This window comes from Lolium perenne, chromosome 5 (genome assembly GCF_019359855.2).
Source record: "Lolium perenne isolate Kyuss_39 chromosome 5, Kyuss_2.0, whole genome shotgun sequence".
In the NCBI taxonomy this organism is placed as follows: Eukaryota; Viridiplantae; Streptophyta; class Magnoliopsida; order Poales; family Poaceae; genus Lolium; species Lolium perenne.
The window spans coordinates 97,292,419-97,311,389 of NC_067248.2; positions in this window are offsets into that span (position 1 = coordinate 97,292,419).

Here is an 18,971-nt window from a genome sequence, read left to right on the forward strand (position 1 = left end):
GCAGCACATGTGTGTTTGCCCGTCGAGTGAAACTCGGAGGAAGAGGGATCACTCGGAAGGAGAGAAGAAGGGAGAGAATTATGGTGTCTCCCCTTTTTCGGGTGATGATGTTGACTTTTGTGCAGGGTTTGTCAGTGAGCAGGAGGTGCGAGCGAGCGAGCGAGCGAGCGAGTCGAGCGAGGCCGAGAATGAGAGAGATTTGTTTTTTTTGTGAGAGGGACGACCGAAGGATCCAGAAGGACCCACAGACTTCCAATACGCATCCTGATGCGTCTTCTCTTGACAAAGAAAATGGCTGGGAGTTTGCGTACCTATTGCACGTGACTTGTGCTCTCGGAAGTGTGGGACCTCACGCATGGGCACCACACGTCAGTGACAGACTGTTGGTTTAAAAACTCGGTTGATTATTATAGTGCATTAGAACAAAGTTTCCTATGGATTCAAGGGTAGGAAATCCAAGTTAACTCATTTACGTGTTAAACTTGTCTATATCTTGGTCAAACCTAGGATTTGACCAAGATTCAAATGGGCAGAAAAATAAAAACGAGAAAAATGAAAAACCAAATCACATAGTCTTCTTATGTCATATAGTAAGCATTAAAGTTGATAAACAAGGTCTAGACATATTAAACCAGACAAATCATGTATCTATACCCCTAACCCCTAAACTCTGTCTTATGAAGTCAAGCATGTGAAGAGAAGTGGTTTTGGATTTCAAACATGGAAATTTCAAAAACCTCCCAAAAGCTTCATTTTAGAGTGACTAAGAAGGATCCATGCTTCCCTTTTCATATTCATGTTTTAAACTTGTTTAAATTATCTTGGTCAAACCTAGGATTTGACAAGATTCAAATGGGCATCAAAATTGAAAAAAAGTAAGAAAAAAGAAAAACCAAGCAAATAGTTTTCTTATGTCATATAGTAAGCATTAAAGTTGTTGATAAATAAGGTCCATACATATTCAAACCACACAAATCATGTATCTATACCCCCTAATTAACCCCTAAATTAATTAACTCTGTCTTATGAAGTCAAGCATGTGAAGAGAAGTGGTTTTGGGTTTTAAACATGGAAATTTCAAAAAACTCCCAAAAACTACATTTTAGAGTGACTAAGAAGGATACATGCTCCTCTTTTCATATTCATGTTTTAAGCTTGTTTAAATTATCTTGGTCAAACCTAGGATTTGACAAGATTCAAATGGGCATCAAAATTGAAAAAAAGTCAGAAAAAAGAAAAACCAAAGCAAATAGTTTTCTTATGTCATATAGTAAGCCAATTAAGTTGATAAACAAGGTCTAGACATATTCAAACTAGACAAATCATGTATCTATACCCCTAACCCCTAAACTCCGTCTTATGAAGTCAAGCATATGAAGAGAAGTGGTTTTGCTCCCAAAAGCTTCATTTTAGAGTGACTAAGAAGGATCCATGCTTACCTTTGCATTTTCATATTTTAATCTTGTTTAAATCATTATCAGACCTAGGATTTGACCAAGATACAAATGGGTGGGCACAAAATTCAAAAAAAAAACAGAATAATGAAAAACAAAAGCACGTAGTCTTCTTATGTCATATCGTATGCATTCAAGTTAAACAAGGTCTAGGTATATCCAAACCAGAAAAATCATGTATCTACCCCCTGTTGATCTTATGAAGTCTAGCATATGAAGAGAAGTCGTTTTGGGTTTCAAACATGGAAATTTCAAGAACATCCCAAAAGCTTCATTTTAGAGTGACTAAGAAGGATACATGCTTCACTTTTCATTTTCATGTTTTAAACTTGTTTCAATCTTAGTCAAACCTAAGATTTGACCAAGATTCAAATATATGAGCATAAAATTCAAAAAAAACAAAAAATGAAAACCAAGGCACGTAGTCTTCTTATGTCATATAGTAAGCAATCAATTAAGTTGATAAACAAGGTCTATACATATTCAAACCAGGAAAATCATGTATCTACCCCCTAACCCTAGCTAAACTCTGTGTTATGAAGTCAAGCATGCATGAAGAGAAGTGGTTTTTGGTTTCAAACGTTTAAGCCAAAAGGTAAGCATGGATCCTCCTCGATCCTTTGTAAAATGAAGCTTTTGGGAGGTTTGTGAAATTTCCATGTTTGAAACTCAAAACCACTTAAGACAGAGTTTATGGTTAGGTGTAGATACATGATTTTTCTTGTTTGAATATGTCTAGACCTTGTTTATCAACTTGAATTTTTTACTATATGATATAAGAAGGCTATATATGTGCTTTGGTTTTTCATTTTTTGATTTCTTTCGAATTTTTTATGCCTATTTAAATCTTGGTCAAATCCTAGGTTTAAACAAGTTTAATACATGAAAATGAAACGGTAAGCATGAATCCTTCCTTACTCACTCTAAAATGAAGGTACTTGAAAATTTTATATTTGAAACCCAAAACCCCAGTTCTCTTCATATGTTTGACTTCATAAGACAGAGTTTAGGGTTAGGGGTAGATATGATACATGATATTTCTGCTTTGAATATGTCTAGACCTTGTTTATCAACTTGAATGCTTACTATATGACATAAGAAGGCTATATATGTGTTTTGGTTTTCCAATTTATTTGAATTTTTCTGAATTTTTACTCCCATTTGAATCTTGGTCAATTCCTAGGTTTGACCAAGGTTAAAACAAGTTTAAAACATGGCAATGAAAAGGTAAGCATGGATCCTTCTTAGTCACTCTAAAATGAAGCTTTTGGGAGGTTTTTGAAATTTCCATGTTTGAAACCCAAAATCACTTCTCTTCATGCTTGACTTCATAAGGCAGAGTTTAGGGTTAGGGGGTAGATACATGATTTGTTTGGTTTGAATATGTCTAGACCTTGTTTATCAATTTGAATGCTTACTATATGACATCAGAAGACTATGTTCTTTGGTTTTTTTCCGTTTTTTTTGAATTGTTATACCCATTTGAATCTTGGTCAAATCCTAGGTTTGACCAAGATTTAAACAAGTTAAGAAATTGAAAATGAAAAAGGTAATCCTGGATCCTTCTTAGTCACTTTGTAGAATGAAGCTTTTGGGAGGTTTGTGAAATTTCCATGTTTGAAACCCAAAACCAGTTCTCTTCATATGTTTGACTTCATAAGAGAGTTTTTATCAACTCGAGTGCTTACTATATGACATAAGAAGGCTATATATGTGCTTTGGTTTTTCATTTGTTGATTTTTTTCCGAATTTTTATGCCCATTTAAATCTTGGTCAAATCCTAGGTTTGACCAAGGTTTAAACAAGTTTAAAACATGAAAAGAAAAGGTAAGAATGGATCCTTCTTAGTCATTCTAAAATGAATGAAGCTTTTGGGATGTTCTCACAAATCGATCTAGTCTACATGACTTTGATAAATTTTAATTAAGAAGCAGCAACTTAACAATAATTACCCAAAATCTAACAATTTGGTTCGACAACAACCTGGACGTTACGCTAAAATGAAGCTGAAAACAACGAAACAGCACTTTTGTAGTATCGTACTCGGTACTCCGTACTTGCTCCAGATAATCCCCATTGCTTCACTACTACGGTAGTACTACCCTGGCTCGCATTCATTGTTTCCCACGACTATTCGTAGCTTTGGACGTCCATCGAGTTGTAGTCGGTAGTACGATCTTGCTAGCTCGATTAATGGCGTGCTATAAAATTCTATACTAGCCGAGATGTCCATTCCTCGGGTTGCGCGCCAGAGCCTTCGAAGAGAAGGTAGCCGCTCTGTCCCGTTGATTTACGGTGGACGGACAGGATACTCCGGACCGCTCTCGATTCATTTGCTTCTGCTCCCGCGTCCTGACCCTTGAGCCCCCTCTCGGCCGTTGATTTAGGATGGGCGGACCAGGTTGCTCGAAGCGAGGGCAGGAGACGGTTGTCTGGTTTTAATAGGGGGGAGTACTTCTTCCATCCCCTTCTTGCTTCACTTCCAGTCTCCTTCCACTTCCAGCGATGCCTCCGAAGTCAAGGCCACCATCTCGCTTGAAGAAGCACCATCTAGTGTTGACCAAGGACGCGGAGAGTTCCCGCCGGCGGTCTATCCAGATGCTGGCCGCGAGAAAGGGCCCGCCAGAAAACGAAGGCCCTGCTTCGCGCTCGTCTCGGAACGGCGTCAGTCGTGCGGTCGAAGATTCCTGGTTGGTTTCCATCGCCATGTTTCTTGATTCTTCCTGGCCGGAGGTCCCAACTCTTTATTCCGTATTAATCCTTTTTATACATATCTCAGTGCCCCACGACGCACCCTGACATCTTCTCATGACGACTTCAACCCCTGTCTCCTGCGCTTAGAGGTTACCACTGATTGGACATTTTCGTCTTCCTCTCGTCACTTTGTTTCGGTACTGATGATATTGCCATGCAGGAAGCATCGGCGTGTTTCAGAGATGAGCTTAAAACTCTCGTGGAACTCGCCTCCAACTTTCGCGATGATGTCGATACTTTGAAGGACGAGGTCACCGGCCGGGGCAAGCTGCATGATGTGAGGGTTCCATCAAGTGAGGAAACGAACTCTGTCATCAAGAAGCTCAAGGGCGAGAATTTGATGCTTAAGATCGAGTGCGGCTTTCTTCGCGAAGAAAACGTCGAGCTATCAAACAGGTGCGTTCAAGCTCTCAACGGGAGCCTCAACACCCAACATGATGCGGTGAAGAAGATGATGGATAACAGCATCTTGAAGAAAAACAATATGGTGGAGGACACGCGCGGGATGGTCGATCCAATCCAGGCACCGCAGAAGGAAGTCGATGCGCTCCGAGTCCAGCCACCTTTGCGTAGGTCGCCGAGGCGCCCTCGCGCAGGTCACTGAGGAGCGCACGTCGCCGAGTAGGCTGGGGGATAAGGAATTCCAACGAGAGAAGCGGAATCACCACCTGTCCTGATGGAGGGCCACTCCGCCAAGTAGGCTGGGGGAGAGAAACACTGCCTCTCATTGTTCTTTAGCTAGTCCTCCGATCCATATTACTTGATGTTAAAATGGATGTATCTACAACTGAAATATGTCTAGATACATATATTTTAGTATCACAAAGTAAGTAGTATCAACGTTTATATTGCCCAAGTCTTATTATCCATCCCTAAGGTGGGTCGCTTTTGTAGCTACTGATTGCAGATTCGACTCTTCGCAGACCGAAAGATTTTAGAGTGACTAAGAATGATTCATGCTTAGCTTTCCATTTTCATGTTTTAAACTTGTTTAAATCTTGCTCAAACCTAGGATTTGACCAAGATTCAAATGGGTTTAACAATTAAAAAAATCAGAAAAATGAAAAACCAAAGCACATAGTATTCTTATGTCATATAGTAAGCATTCAAGTTGATAAACAAGGTCTAGACATATTCAAAACACACAAAACATGTATCTACCCCCTAACCCTAAACTCTGTCTTATGAAGTTAAGTATGAGGAGAAGTGATTTTGGGTTTCAAACATGGAAATTTCACAAACCTCCCAAAAGCTTCATTTTAGAGTGACTAAGAAGGATCCATGCTTACCTTTTCATTGCCATTTTTTAAACTTGTTTTAACCTTGGTCAAACCTAGGATTTGACCAAGATTCAAACGGGCGTAAAATTCAAAAAAAATAAAAAAAATAAAAACCAAAGCACATATATAGCCTTCTTATGTCATATAGTAAGCATTCAAGTTGATAAACAAGGTCTAGACATATTCAAACCAGAAATATCATGTATCATATCTACCCCTAACCCTAAACTTTGTCTTATGAAGTCAAACATATGAAGAGAACTGGGGTTTTGTGTTTCAAACATAAAAATTTCAAGTACCTTCATTTTAGAGTGACTGAGAAAGGATTCATGCTTACCTTTTCATTGTCATGTTTTAAACTTGATTAAACCTTGGTCAAACCTAGGATTTGACCAATATTTAAATGGGCATAAAAACTTCGAAAAAATGAAAAAAAATGGAAAACCAAAGCACATATATAGCCTTCTTATGTCATAAACATTCAAGTTGATAAACAAGGTCTAGACATATTCAAACAAGAAAAATCATGTATCTACGCCTAACCAAAAACTCTGTCTTAAGTGGTTTTGGGTTTCAAACATGGAAATTTCAAGAACATCCCAAAAGCTTCATTTTAGACTGACTAAGAAGGATACACAATTCCCATTTCATTTTCATGTTTTAAACTTGTTTAAATCTTGGTCAAACCTAGGATTTGACCAAGATTCAAATAAGTAAAAACATGAAAATGAAAAGGTAAGCATCGATCCTTATTAGTCGCTCTAAAATGAAGTTTTTGGGAGGTTTTTGAAATTTTCATGTTTGAAACCCAAAACCACTTCTCTTCATGCATGCTTGACTTCATAAGACATAGTTTAGGGTTAGGGGTAGATACATGATTTTTCTGGTTTGAACATGTCTAGACCTTGATTATCAATTTGAATGCTTACTATATGACATAAGAAGGCTATGTGCTTTGGTTTTTCATTCTTACGATTTTTTTCTTAATTTTTATGCCCATTCGAATCTTGGTCAAATCCCAGGTTTGACCAAGATTTAAACAAGTTTAAAACATGACAATGAAAAGGTAATCAATCCTGGATCCTTCATAATTAATAAGTTAGTCTATTTAAAATGAAGCTTTTGGGAGGTTTTTGAAATTTTTGTGTTTGAAACCAAAAACCACTTCTCTTCATGCTTGACTTCATAAGATAGAGTTTAGGGTTAGGGGTAGATACATGATTTGTATTATTTGAATTGTCTTGACCTTATTTATCATCTTTTAAATGCTTACTATATATATGACATAAGAAGACTATGTGCTTTAGTTTTTCAATTTTCTGATTTTTTAATTTTATGCCCATTTGAATCTTGGTCAAATACTAGGTTTGACAATGATTTAAACAAGTTTAAAATATGAAAATGAAAAGATAAGCATGGATCCTTCTTAGTCACTCTAAAATAAAGCTTTTGGGTGGTTTTTGAAATTTCCATGTTTGAAACCCAAAAGCACTTCTCTTCATGCTTGACTACATAAGACAGAGTTTAGGGTTAGGGGGTAGACACATGATTTTTCTTGTTTGAATATGTCTAGACCTTATTTATCAACTTTAATGCTTACTATATGACATAAGAAAACTATGTGCTTTGTTTTTTCATTTTTTTATTTTTTTGGAATTTTGATGCACATTTGAATCTTGGTAAAATCCTAGGTTTGACCAAGATTTGAACAAGTATATAACATGAAAATGAAAAGGGAAGCATGTATCCTTCTTAGTCACTCTAAAATGAATTTTTTGGGAGTTTTTTGAAATTTCCATGTTTGAAACCCAAAACCATGCACTTCTCTTCATGCTTGACTTCATAAGATAGAGTTTAGGGGTTTGCGGATAGATACATGATTTGTCTAGTTTGAATAAGTCTAGACCTTGTTTATCAACTTTAATGCTTACTATATGACATAAGAAGACTATGTGCTTTCGTTTTTCATTTTTCTATTTTTTTATTTTATGCCCATTTGAATCTTGGTCAAATCCTAGATTTAACCAGGATTTAAACAAGTTTAAAACATGAAAATGAAAAGGTAAGCCTTGATCCTTCTTAGTCACACTAAAATGAAGCTTTTGGGATGTTCTTGAAATTTCCATGTTTGAACCCAAAACGACTTCTCTTCATGCTAGACTTCATAAGACAGAGTTTAGGGGTTAGCGGGTAGATACATGACTTGTCTAGTTTGAATAAGACTAGACCTTGTTTATCAACTTTAATGCTTACTATATGACATAAGAAGACTATGTGCTTTGGTTTTTCATTTTTCTATATTTTTATTTTATGCCCATTTGAATCTTGGTCAAACCTATATTTGACCAGGATTTAAACAAGTTTAAAACATGAAAATGAAAAGGTAAGCCTTGATCCTTCTTAGTCACACTAAAATGAAGCTTTTGGGATGTTCTTGAAATTTCCATGTTTGAAACCCAAAACGACTTCTCTTCATGCTAGACTTCATAAGACGAGTTTAAGGTTTAGGGTTATAGATACATGATTTGTATGGTTTAAATATGTATAGACCTTGTTTATCAACTTGAATGCTTACTATATGGCATAAGAAAACTATGTGCTTTGGTTTTTCATTTTTCTGATTTTTTTAAATTTTGATGCCCATCGAATCTTGGTCAAATCCTAGGTTTGACCAAGATTTAAACAAGTTTAAAACATGAAAATGACCAGGGAAGCATGTATCCTTCCTAGTCACTCTAAAATGAATTTTTTGGGAGGTTTTTGAAATTTCCATGTTTGAAACCCAAAACCAGTTCTCTTCATGCTTGACTTCATAAGACGAGTTTAGGGGTTAGGGGGTAGATACATAATTTGTATGGTTTGAATATGTCTAGACCTTGTTTATCAACTTTAATGCTTACTATATGACATAAGAACACTATGTGCTTTGGTTTTTCATTTTTCTGATTTTTAAATTTTAATGCCCATTTGAATCTTGGTCAAATCCTAGGTTTGACCAAGATTTAAACAAGTTTAAAACATGAAAATGAAAAGGGAAGCATGTATCCTTCTTAGTCACTCTAAAATGAAGTTTTTGGGAGGTTTTTGAAATTTCCATGTTTGAAACCCAAAACCACTTCTCTTCATGCTTGACTTCATAAGACAGAGTTTAGGGGTTAGGGAGTATGTAGATACATGATTTGTATGGTTTGAATATGTGTAGACCTTGTTTATCACCTTTAATGCTTACTATATGACATAAGAAGACTATGTGCTTTGGTTTTTCATTTTTCTGATTTTTTTAATTTTCTGCCCATTTGAATCTTGGTCAAATCCTTGGTTTGACCAATATTTAGACAAGTTTCTAGACCTTGTTTATCAACTTTAATGCTTACTATATGACATAAGAAGACTATGTGCTTTGTTTTTTCATTTTTCTATATTTTTATTTTATGCCCATTTGAATCTTGGTCAAACCTATATTTGACCAGGATTTAAACAAGTTTAAAACATGGAAATGAAAAGGTAAGCCTTGATCCTTCTTAGTCACACTAAAATGAAGCTTTTGGGTGGTTTTTGAAATTTCCATGTTTGAAACCCAAAAGTACTTCTCTTCATGCTTGACTACATAAGACGAGTTTAGGGTTAGGGGTAGACACATGATTTGTATTGTTTGAATATGTCTAGACCTTGTTTATCAACTTTAATGCTTACTATATGACATAAGAAGACTATGTGCTTTGGTTTTTCATTTTTCTGATTTTTTTTTATTTTATGCCCATTTGAATCTTGGTCAAATCCTTGGTTTGACCAATATTTAGACAAGTTTAACACGTGAAAACGAACTGATAATCCCATTTGTTGACTCATTTAACTAGTTAATCCCATTTGTTGACTCTCTGTTGACCAGGCACTTGAGGTAAAGCGAGTATATTGCACTAGCCAGTATTAGTACTCAAGGGGAAAACCGAGCACACAAAAAATGCTACAGTATAAGACTCGAGAGTATATCTAAATTTCCAGGGTTAGACTCGAGTACGCGTGTTGCGGTGCAGAAGTGGAAGACGTGCAATTGTTGACGGGTACTGACGCGAGTCGCGGTGCAGAAGTCGAAGACGTGCAATTGTGGACGCGTGTCGCGTTGCAGAAGCCCAAGACGTGCAGACGTTAAATGGTGGACGCGTAGGACGCGGGTCGCATTAACCACCCCTCGCCTTTATAGACGCCTCCTCGCACTATCTCTGTCACTCTCACTCGCTCATGCAACGCCGCCTCTCACGTCCCATCATCTTCTCCAAAGCAAAAACCCTCTCCCTCTCTGCAGGCGAGATGGACATGGAGAATGCGAATCCCATCGTCCATGACGCCGTCGGCTCCAAGCGCGACGCCTCCCTCTTCGACGTCGTCCCCTCAAAGGCCGTCGCCGCCGCCGGTGGCGGTCGTATCCCGCCGGGATGGGACCCCTATGAGCCGGTGCCGTACATCTCGCCTCCGAACCCCTACGACACCTTCATGGACGACCCATGGAACGAGGTAACTATGGTTTGCTCCCTTTTTTCTTCGCCCATTCCTTTTTTAACCCTATTTTTGCTGGTTCCCTAGTAACTATTAGTGCCGATCTGTAGATGCATGGTTGAGTATTGGGTTAATATTTGCGCCGATCGATTTTATTCCATTTTGCTTTGATCCCTTCTTGATTTCGTTTAAGATTTGGAGTTCGGCCGTTCGGTTAATTTATGCAAGTAATAATGGGATCTCAATCAGTTAATTTATGGGATCTCAGTCAGTTATTTTATGCAGGAATCAAAAGATATCAACCGTTTAATTTTGCAAATATTCTGGAATCTGTTCAAAATCAGATCTGGAATCTGTTTCTTTGCCTATGATGAATCGTTGGGCACAAATTTTTACAGTGGGTTCAGCGAACCATTGCGTGTACAAATCTGTTGTGCATGAGCTATGGTTCGCTAACACCATCCACTGTAGACATATAATCGTGTCCACTCTAACTGAGGCTGGCTCTGTTTTCATTAAATTGTTATCATGCACGTTAGTCATCGTTGCATCTCATGCACTAATAGTACCCGATTGATATGGCTCACCAGTCTCGCAGCGACGTCGGCAGCGACGACGAGCACCATCACGTCAAGACTCGCCAGTCTTCTGCGGAGCCGGCGGGTCGGCCAGTACGTCTCCTACTTCGCCAAGGGTGTCTACAGGTGCCCCTTCTGCACTAGGAGGCTCGGCCGCACTGACTTCAACTGCCTCCTCACGCATGCCGAGAACATCGGCAACACCAACCCCAAGGTCGGCGCGTCGGTGAACCCCCACTCCTTCCGCGCCAAGCACATGGCGCTCGGCATGCACCTCCGCAGCATCCAGCGGGTGGAGATCTCCGCCGGGCGCATGCCTCCGCTCAAGCCCAAGGCTCCCAAGGGGAGCAACAAGTGGAGGCAGATGGGGTAGGCGGAGTCCCGGACGTGTGCTGCTGCTGCTGCAAAGCAGCTTCTATTTTGTTGTTAGCTAGGGATCCCTTGTTGTTATGTTGTTAGTATGATGGTGTTGTGAAGAACCTCGAACCTGTTGGCTGCTGTGTATGCAGCTTATTATCTAGGGAGGGATCCCTATTATCTATCCCTATTCTACTGGAGTATATTTTGTTGGCCCTACTTTGTTTTCTCGATTTACTATTACTGCGAATTTGTCGTACGGAGTACATTACCCTGGAGATTTGCTTCTAGATTTAACTACATACATATGGACCAGAGGGAGTACTAGATTTGCTGCCATATTGGGCAAACAACGAGGGCCAAAAGGCACAAATAATTGAAGAAAGACAGAAATGCAAGCTTCTCTAGATTTGATACTTTTGGTTAATAAAGACAAAGAGACAGAGGGGGAAAAGGTGCTCTTAAAAATGCCAATTCGCGCCGAGAGAGACAGAACCCAGCTCCTGCTCACGTACAACCAAACGCGTCTCGTCCTGTCCCACGCGGTCCCTTTCTACTAGCCCCACACGTCGGCACGGAACGGTCAACTAAACTGGAATCCTCCCGTCTGAGCTCCTTCTGCGGGTAACAAATAAGGGCTTGGCGAAAACTGAGGAAAAACATAAGGCAATCTTATTGACTAATATAGCTGTTTAATTAATAAAAGGATTAGCTACAACGTGCTCAGTTTGCCCATTTATTAAGGTATAAGACTGGCAGGAGAGAAAGTAATCGCTAGTTTCCTCATTTTGCCCCTGCATGCTCGCACGATTAAAGCTCCTTCCGCACGCGCTGGACTCCTCGTTTCCTTAAACCTCCTCGTTTCTCGGGATAGACCAACAGTTTTTCAGGATCTTGGGGTTTTTTTTTTGACAATCAATACCACATATATTCATAGCAAAAATAGTACATGGTAGAGGGCTACATGACGACTAGATATATCACCAAAAAGGGTGATGCATGTCTCCTTCACCAAAACAGCTGAAACAAGCAGTACACGGACGCAAGTACACCACCATAATAATACTACTACATTAACACAAGTACGAGTAATAAAGTAAGAGTACTACTCCCTCTAATCTAATTTAAACCAAAATAAAACTTAAACTTCATCCTAAATTTGAACTAGTGCCTCGTCCTCGTTCTTCGCTCATTTTCTGATCCAAGACGGCGCGAGTGCCGAGTGCATGGCACGGAACTCTTCATCGGTGGCATGCCATGGGCATGTCACCGGATGCATGATTTTTTTCGCAATGTTTTAAATTTGAATTTAGGCCGCATGTCACACGGTGACATGGAAAAGGTGCATGTCACCTGGTGGTGGTAGGCAACTACCCTTATTTACGGCGGCGTAGGCGGCCCCGGACGCCGCGTGGCCAGCCGCTGCCTCGTGGCCGCCTCGGTTTCCACGCGGGAGACCATTAAACGCCGACGACCAACCTTCCCGCGTCACGGTTAGCGACTATGACTATAAGGGCAAAACGCTAAACTCTCTCGTTCCATTCACTTTCTTCCTCTCTCCACCTAACAAACATTTGTTCGTCGCTCTCTCCTCCAGCAATGTCTTCAAAATTCAGGTCGTCGGCGGTCAAGTACGCGGAGAAAAAACGCCGGCTCGAAATTTCGAGAGACGCTTCCAGAAACCAAGTGGGCTCGCCGTCGCCGCCGCCGCCGCCGAAACGCGTCCGTGCTGTGCTCACCGGGTTAGTTTCCTTCGCCATGTACTTTCGTTTCTTCTTGCCCGGGCTCAAGCTCTTTAAGAGTCTCTATGGTTATACATCTTAAAGGGTTGGAAGTTCCAACGACGCCCCTACTGCACCAACTTCCACGACCAAGGAATCATCGTCGTCCGATGATTTCAACCCGGCCCTACCCCGGCGAAATGAGGTAGCACCAACTTCTTCTTCTTCTTCTTCTTCTTCTTCTTCTTCTTCTTCTTCTTCTTCTTCTTCTTCTTCCTTTGCGCTTACTTGCTACCGATGATTTCGCCCTGAAGGAAGCGGCGCCGACTATCGACACCACTGTCGCCATCTTGATGGAAAAAAACGAGGAGCTCAGCTTAGAGTGTGATCGCCTCCGAGACGATTTGGCTGCCAAGAAGAAGAATTCGAAAACTCTTGTGGAGCTCATTTGCAGCCTTCGAAATGAGCGCGATATGTTGAAGAACGAGCTGATTAAGCGAAAGCATCGGCGGAGAAAGCCGGCAGCATACTCAAGGCGTGTGCCTCGACAGAGACAAGTCTGATATAGAGTACAAAATCCTTCTTCGGGATAAAGTACAGCTCCAAAAGTTGAACCTTGAATATCTTGACATCGCCATCCTTGCCCTTCTCGAGAGAGGCGAAGGCACAAGATAAGTTGATGCACCTGATGTTGGAGAGCTGCAGTGAAAGAGAAGAGACATTGAAAGAAGTGAGCAGTTTGGTGGGATACATGAGTGACGTCGGGCGTACTTCGCAGAATCCGCCCCGGCTGAGCTCAAATTCCAGCGGAACCAGCTTTCAGCAATGCATGTTAGGCGCACCTACAACTTCTACTCATTGATTAGAGGTCGCACGACATGGCATTTTCCCTCGAAATAGTAGTACTGTACTAATAGTTGTACTACTTAATATCTACCTTTTTGTAAAATAATTTCTTACATGTATTAGAAACTACCCCTCTCGTTTCTGGATGCACCCGGGACATTGTCATCCGGCCCTCTTCTGGACAAACCCCCTCGGGAAGGGCGGTATATTTTGCACATTTCGCTACTAGTACTTCTAATTCCACCGCTTATTTTTCTAATCCGTTAAATCGTTAATTGGATGACCAAGCGATGGAAGCTGCGATAGATTAGACCAACAAGTGGTGAATTGTGCAAAAGATATGTCCGTGTTTTTATGCAAAAGAGTGATATGGGGATCTGGTGGAATCTTGAATTTCCTCTTCGGTGGTAGGCATGCTTCACTTATAGCTGGAGTACATTGCGGACCTGGTGCATTTAAATCGATTACCGATCAGCTATTTTTGCTTATCCGGGAAGAAAAGGTAGTACTAGCCTTTTACGTGAGATGTCTTTTCGGTGCTACGGAGTTGTCTCATTCCTTTGCTTGCTTTGTCTGTCGGTGACTTTGCCAAGCTGACTTTGCCATGACTTTGGGTGACTGATATGTGGACCACAGTTGTAAGTGACTCAAAGTCACTGACTTTGGGGACTCGTGAATGCTTCGTATATTTCTGACGGTTTCTGAATTATGTACTCCGTACAAATTTTGTAATATTGGTCAAACTAGTTTTGACCAGGGTTTGTGTAGGGTGTTTTTTTTTTGGTTGGTCCAAATGGTGTTGTGTGGTCCAAATGTGATGTATCATCACACCACCATGTGCCCCCCTCCCCCCACCCCACCCCTAGGTTTTGGTAATGCCATTACGATACATGCTTCTTAGAAGGAGTACATTTTTTCCGTTAGGGCATGACAATTTTGAAAAATTCAAAAAAAATGGGAAGACAGAATGGTAACATCATTTTCCATGTGATGATGCACCCTGTGCCAAATTTTGGTTCATTTTAAGAATGTAAGGTGACAAATTACTCGAGGAAGCTAGTTGGAGTAGACGGGCATGATCGGATTGGCATAGGCGATTTATTTTTTGAAGGATGTTATTTTTCATAGACAATATCTGACACAAAAAATAAAATGTTAAGGTCTCATATTATTCTGAATGATTTTGAATTACTTATGACGTTTGGAAGTATTGGTATACATGAGTCCCGAGATGAAGTTAAATGGTCCAAAAAAAAAGTTTCGTACACGTCTCCCCGGAAAGTGGAAAGTCGAGTACATGCATGACTTCACGCGTCCACTCTGGATACGGGGGTCGGAGGCTATAACATAATCGGCCTAATCAGCTCTTGCGAGCTAGTCCTCCCCACTCCCCCCCCGGCCCTCCCCCACACACTGAACACCCCCATCCACTCACCGCACCTCGCAGGCATCGACTTTCCCGTTTCCAACCACACCAGCATGAAGATAGGTATTGCATACGAGGCGGAGCAATAGGCGACCGCCCACGCGAGAGGATGCCTCTACGGTAGTGGCCTTCGTGGTGGGTGAGGCTTCACCGGGCACCCAAGCCGCTCGTCTCCTCTCGCTTGTCGGATTCTTCAACCTCGGTCGAAATGGGCATCCTAGCCGTCACGACGGGTGAGGCTTCACCGGGCACCCATGCCGCTCGTCTCCTCTGCTTGTCTGGTTCTTCGACCTCGGTCGAAACGGGCGTCCTGGCCGTCGAGCAGAAGGTGGATACCAACGTTGTTTATCCCGCCGAAGATGTGCACGGCGTTGCAGGCCACCACGGCGAGGTCTTCCTAGGCCCGATGCTGGACGCGAACCTCGACCCCTTCGATGATTTCGGCCCAAACGTTCAGTTCCAGGAGGATGTTGAGGGTGATGACGAGGAGGTACTTCTCTTTTGCGAAGCTGTCCCAACCCTCTTTGTGTCATATTGCTGTTCACATGGTTTGCACGAGCCTGGTTCTTGATTGATTTGATATCCTACCTTGTTCTTGTAGATGTAATTGATTCTACGATTCGTAAGATCAGATTCTAGTTTAATTTCGACTAATCTGCCATGTAGTCATATAATCAATTTATGTGTTCATACTTAGTGGACTTGCAATTGTTGTGGCTAATGTTCATGGTTGTTCATAGGGTTTCTCATGATTTATTACGATTTCTTCTGCCATTTACTTGTTCTACACATTTAATTTTAGGGTTTCTAAGGTTTGATTATGTTAGTGGAGTATTTATTCGATCTGTCATAAAAACTTGATTATGTAGTACTTAATAATTCATAGGAGTATTCTGATGACATGGACAACAACAAGGTGCGCAGGGACCGGAAAAGCCGCTATGTTCTCAAGCGGCTGAAGGGTGGTGAAATTCGTTTCTGCATACGCGCGGGGAGCTATTTTGCCCATTATGTGGCAAATTTCTCTAGAAGGACATCCACAGCCTGATCCAACATGCGATGGGTGTAGGCCTAAGTACATAGGGGGAAACACCGCCCTGCAACCAAGGCCAAGTACGCATCATATGGCCTCTTCCTCCAGAATTACGTCTTGCCTAGCTTGCTCCACGTCAACGCCCCTGCTGCTGGCCCTCATGCTCCTGGTCATGTTTAAAGTTCATATGTGTAATCTTAATCCCTTTGGAAGTTCAGCATTAAACTCTACTAGTACAACCGTGGTGGTCTTGTGATGTAGTACTCTTTTGATGCATTTGTGATGTAGTAGTACTTTTTTTTGAAATGATATAGTACTATCTAAGAAAAGTACTCCCTCCGATTCACATTCATTTCACATCAAGAAATATGGATCAGAGCGAGGGAGTAAATTAAACATGGCATCTCGTGCATGAAGCTTGACATATCGATCAGGTTGGCTAGAATAGCAATACAATGTTGCTCATTAGGCAAATGCATGCCATGTACGATAGTATACATCCAGTAAAGAAGTCTATACTGACATAAAAAAACTACTTTGGGGATGAGAGTCAATTGGGGCATCTACAATATAGAAAATCTTGCTCGTAGATGATTTTGGCTAAGAGGGTTTTACTCACATTACACGTGCCACTTTCCTTGTCTGCAAAACAAGTTCCAATAAAGGGAGAGGAAAGAAGAGGGTATTGTGGGCGAGATTGAACACCTTTTTTATGTGTTAATCTGAGGCCTCGTTTAGATGAGGATTTCGACTTATGCCTAACAGCTCAACACATCCACAAATAACTCTGCTTGCGCACACCACCGTTCATTAAAAATAACAATATTAGCTCGCAAGATTAAGAACAAAGTGAATTTAAGTAACTTGGTAAGCTTTTCAAGCAATATATTCAGAGAAAGAGCACACATGTTCGGCTCAAAATAATCATAAGAGAAGAACAATAAATCTAAGACACCACATGGATTCATACCTTGAGTCGACGCTGGCTCGTAGAAGGGCGGCCGCGCCTCGAGGATGCCGGGGACGTCTCCACCTCGGTCTCACTTGTGACTGCTTATCGGCGGGTGGTGCGCCGCGCCATGTAGAAGATCTATCAAGAGATGAGAGCCCGATGACGCTACCGACGCCTCAACCTTGATAGAACCGACTTGTTGCTCCGCACCGAGATGCGCCACGTGCAAGATTTAGCGGATGCACTAATTTTAGAGATATGTCATGATCATTGTAACAAATTTCAACGTGATGATGATTTGATCTTGTACTCGGCCTTGAACATAAGAACTAGTACAATCTCACCTTTTTTTTAATCATTATCCTTTGCGAGATTTAGCGGTTGCGCCAAATTCAGAGAAATATCATGATCATGGTAACACAATTTTCAATATAATGATGATTTGATGTTGCACTCGACCTTGAACATAAGTACTAGTATGGTCTCACAAATTTGTATCATTATACTTTGCAAGTTTTAGTGGATGCGCCCATTTTCAGAGGTAGATCATGATCATGGTAAGTTGGTAACAAATTTTCAACGTGATGATGATTTGATTTTGCACTCGGCCTTGAACAGAGGTACTAGTACGGTCTCATAATTTTTTATCATTATACTTGGACGGTGGCCAAATTCAAAATCTCATAGCGGCAAAACTTCCCGCCCACAAAATACAAAAATTTCACACGCTTCCAAATTCCCATTCTACCCCTGTGGAGATGGCAGCAAAGTCGGTTGGTGGGGGGGGGTCTGCCCGTCATTTTTTGGATCACCACCTCCCTAGCCCGGAAACCCTCCCAAAAAAAATTCATTTCCCTCAGACCACCCACCGGAACTTCCCAAGTCCCTCTCTCCCACCTCCACGACCACCGCACCGGAACATCCCCGCCGGACTTCCCTGGCCTACCCGAGCCCTCGCGATCCTCGTCATCCGGCTGCCTGCCGGAGCCGCTTCATCGACGCCGTCATCAACCGGACCGGATCATCCCCGCCGAACCTCGAAACCATATGCTCATCCGGCGGTCTACCGCAGTCGCTTCAGCTGCGGTATCGTCCACCCCGCCGGAGCCGCTTCGCCGGATCCGTCGTCCACCGCATCGGATCTTGCTCACCGACACCGCTGTGCATGAACCGGATCTGCTTCACCGGCGCAGTGCATGATCTAAACTCTTCTACTGTCGCTTTTCTATTGCTTGCCTGCAAGTTCTTGTTTAATCTTGGGGGAACCTGTTTGTGCTAACGACGCGCCGTTACGTCTTTGCAGATTAGATGAGTAACCATGAAGTGTAATGGCCGTCTCTCCAACCCCAAGTAGCACATGTAGCGTACTTCATCACCGGATCTATCAACCCCGTGAAGATCTGCTGTGACTCCCACAGTGCTTCTCCTAATGTAAGTCCCTTGTTTTAGCGCCATGTTCTGGGTTCAGATGCTTGTTTGTCTGAAGCTCTTTTAGTTCATTCCTAGCTATGACCGTAACACGTTGCTATTTTCTACTTCATTGCTAACTTTAAGCGATTGAACATTTTGGTTTGGATTCCTCGCTCGTAGATGTAGCCATCATAACTTCTATCTTGCTCGATCGTTGTTACAAAAATTATACTGTAGGTATTATAGTAACATCCTGCTATTATTTAGTTCATGGCCAATTTTAAGTAATTGCACATGTTGGTTCGCATTCCCTGCTCTATAGCTTTTGGCATCGTAACTTCTATATTTGGTTTACATTCCCTGCTCTGTAGATCTAGCCATCATAACTTTATCTTGCTCAGTCGTTGTTACAAAAATTATGGCCTGCTACTATGTTGTTTGTGCCAATTTTTTACTCCATGAACATGTTGGCTTGCATTCCCTGTACTACAGGTGATGCCATTGTTTTGTATCTAGTTCATTGTAAGCTAACAAAGTAAGGACTTAGTTTGGCATGCTATCACTCTGCTATCTAACCTGTAGTACAAATAAACTTGTCATACTACTAGATAATAATTTTGCGTGCCATCTTGTTCTTCAAAAGCTGCATTATTGACTTGTTTCTCT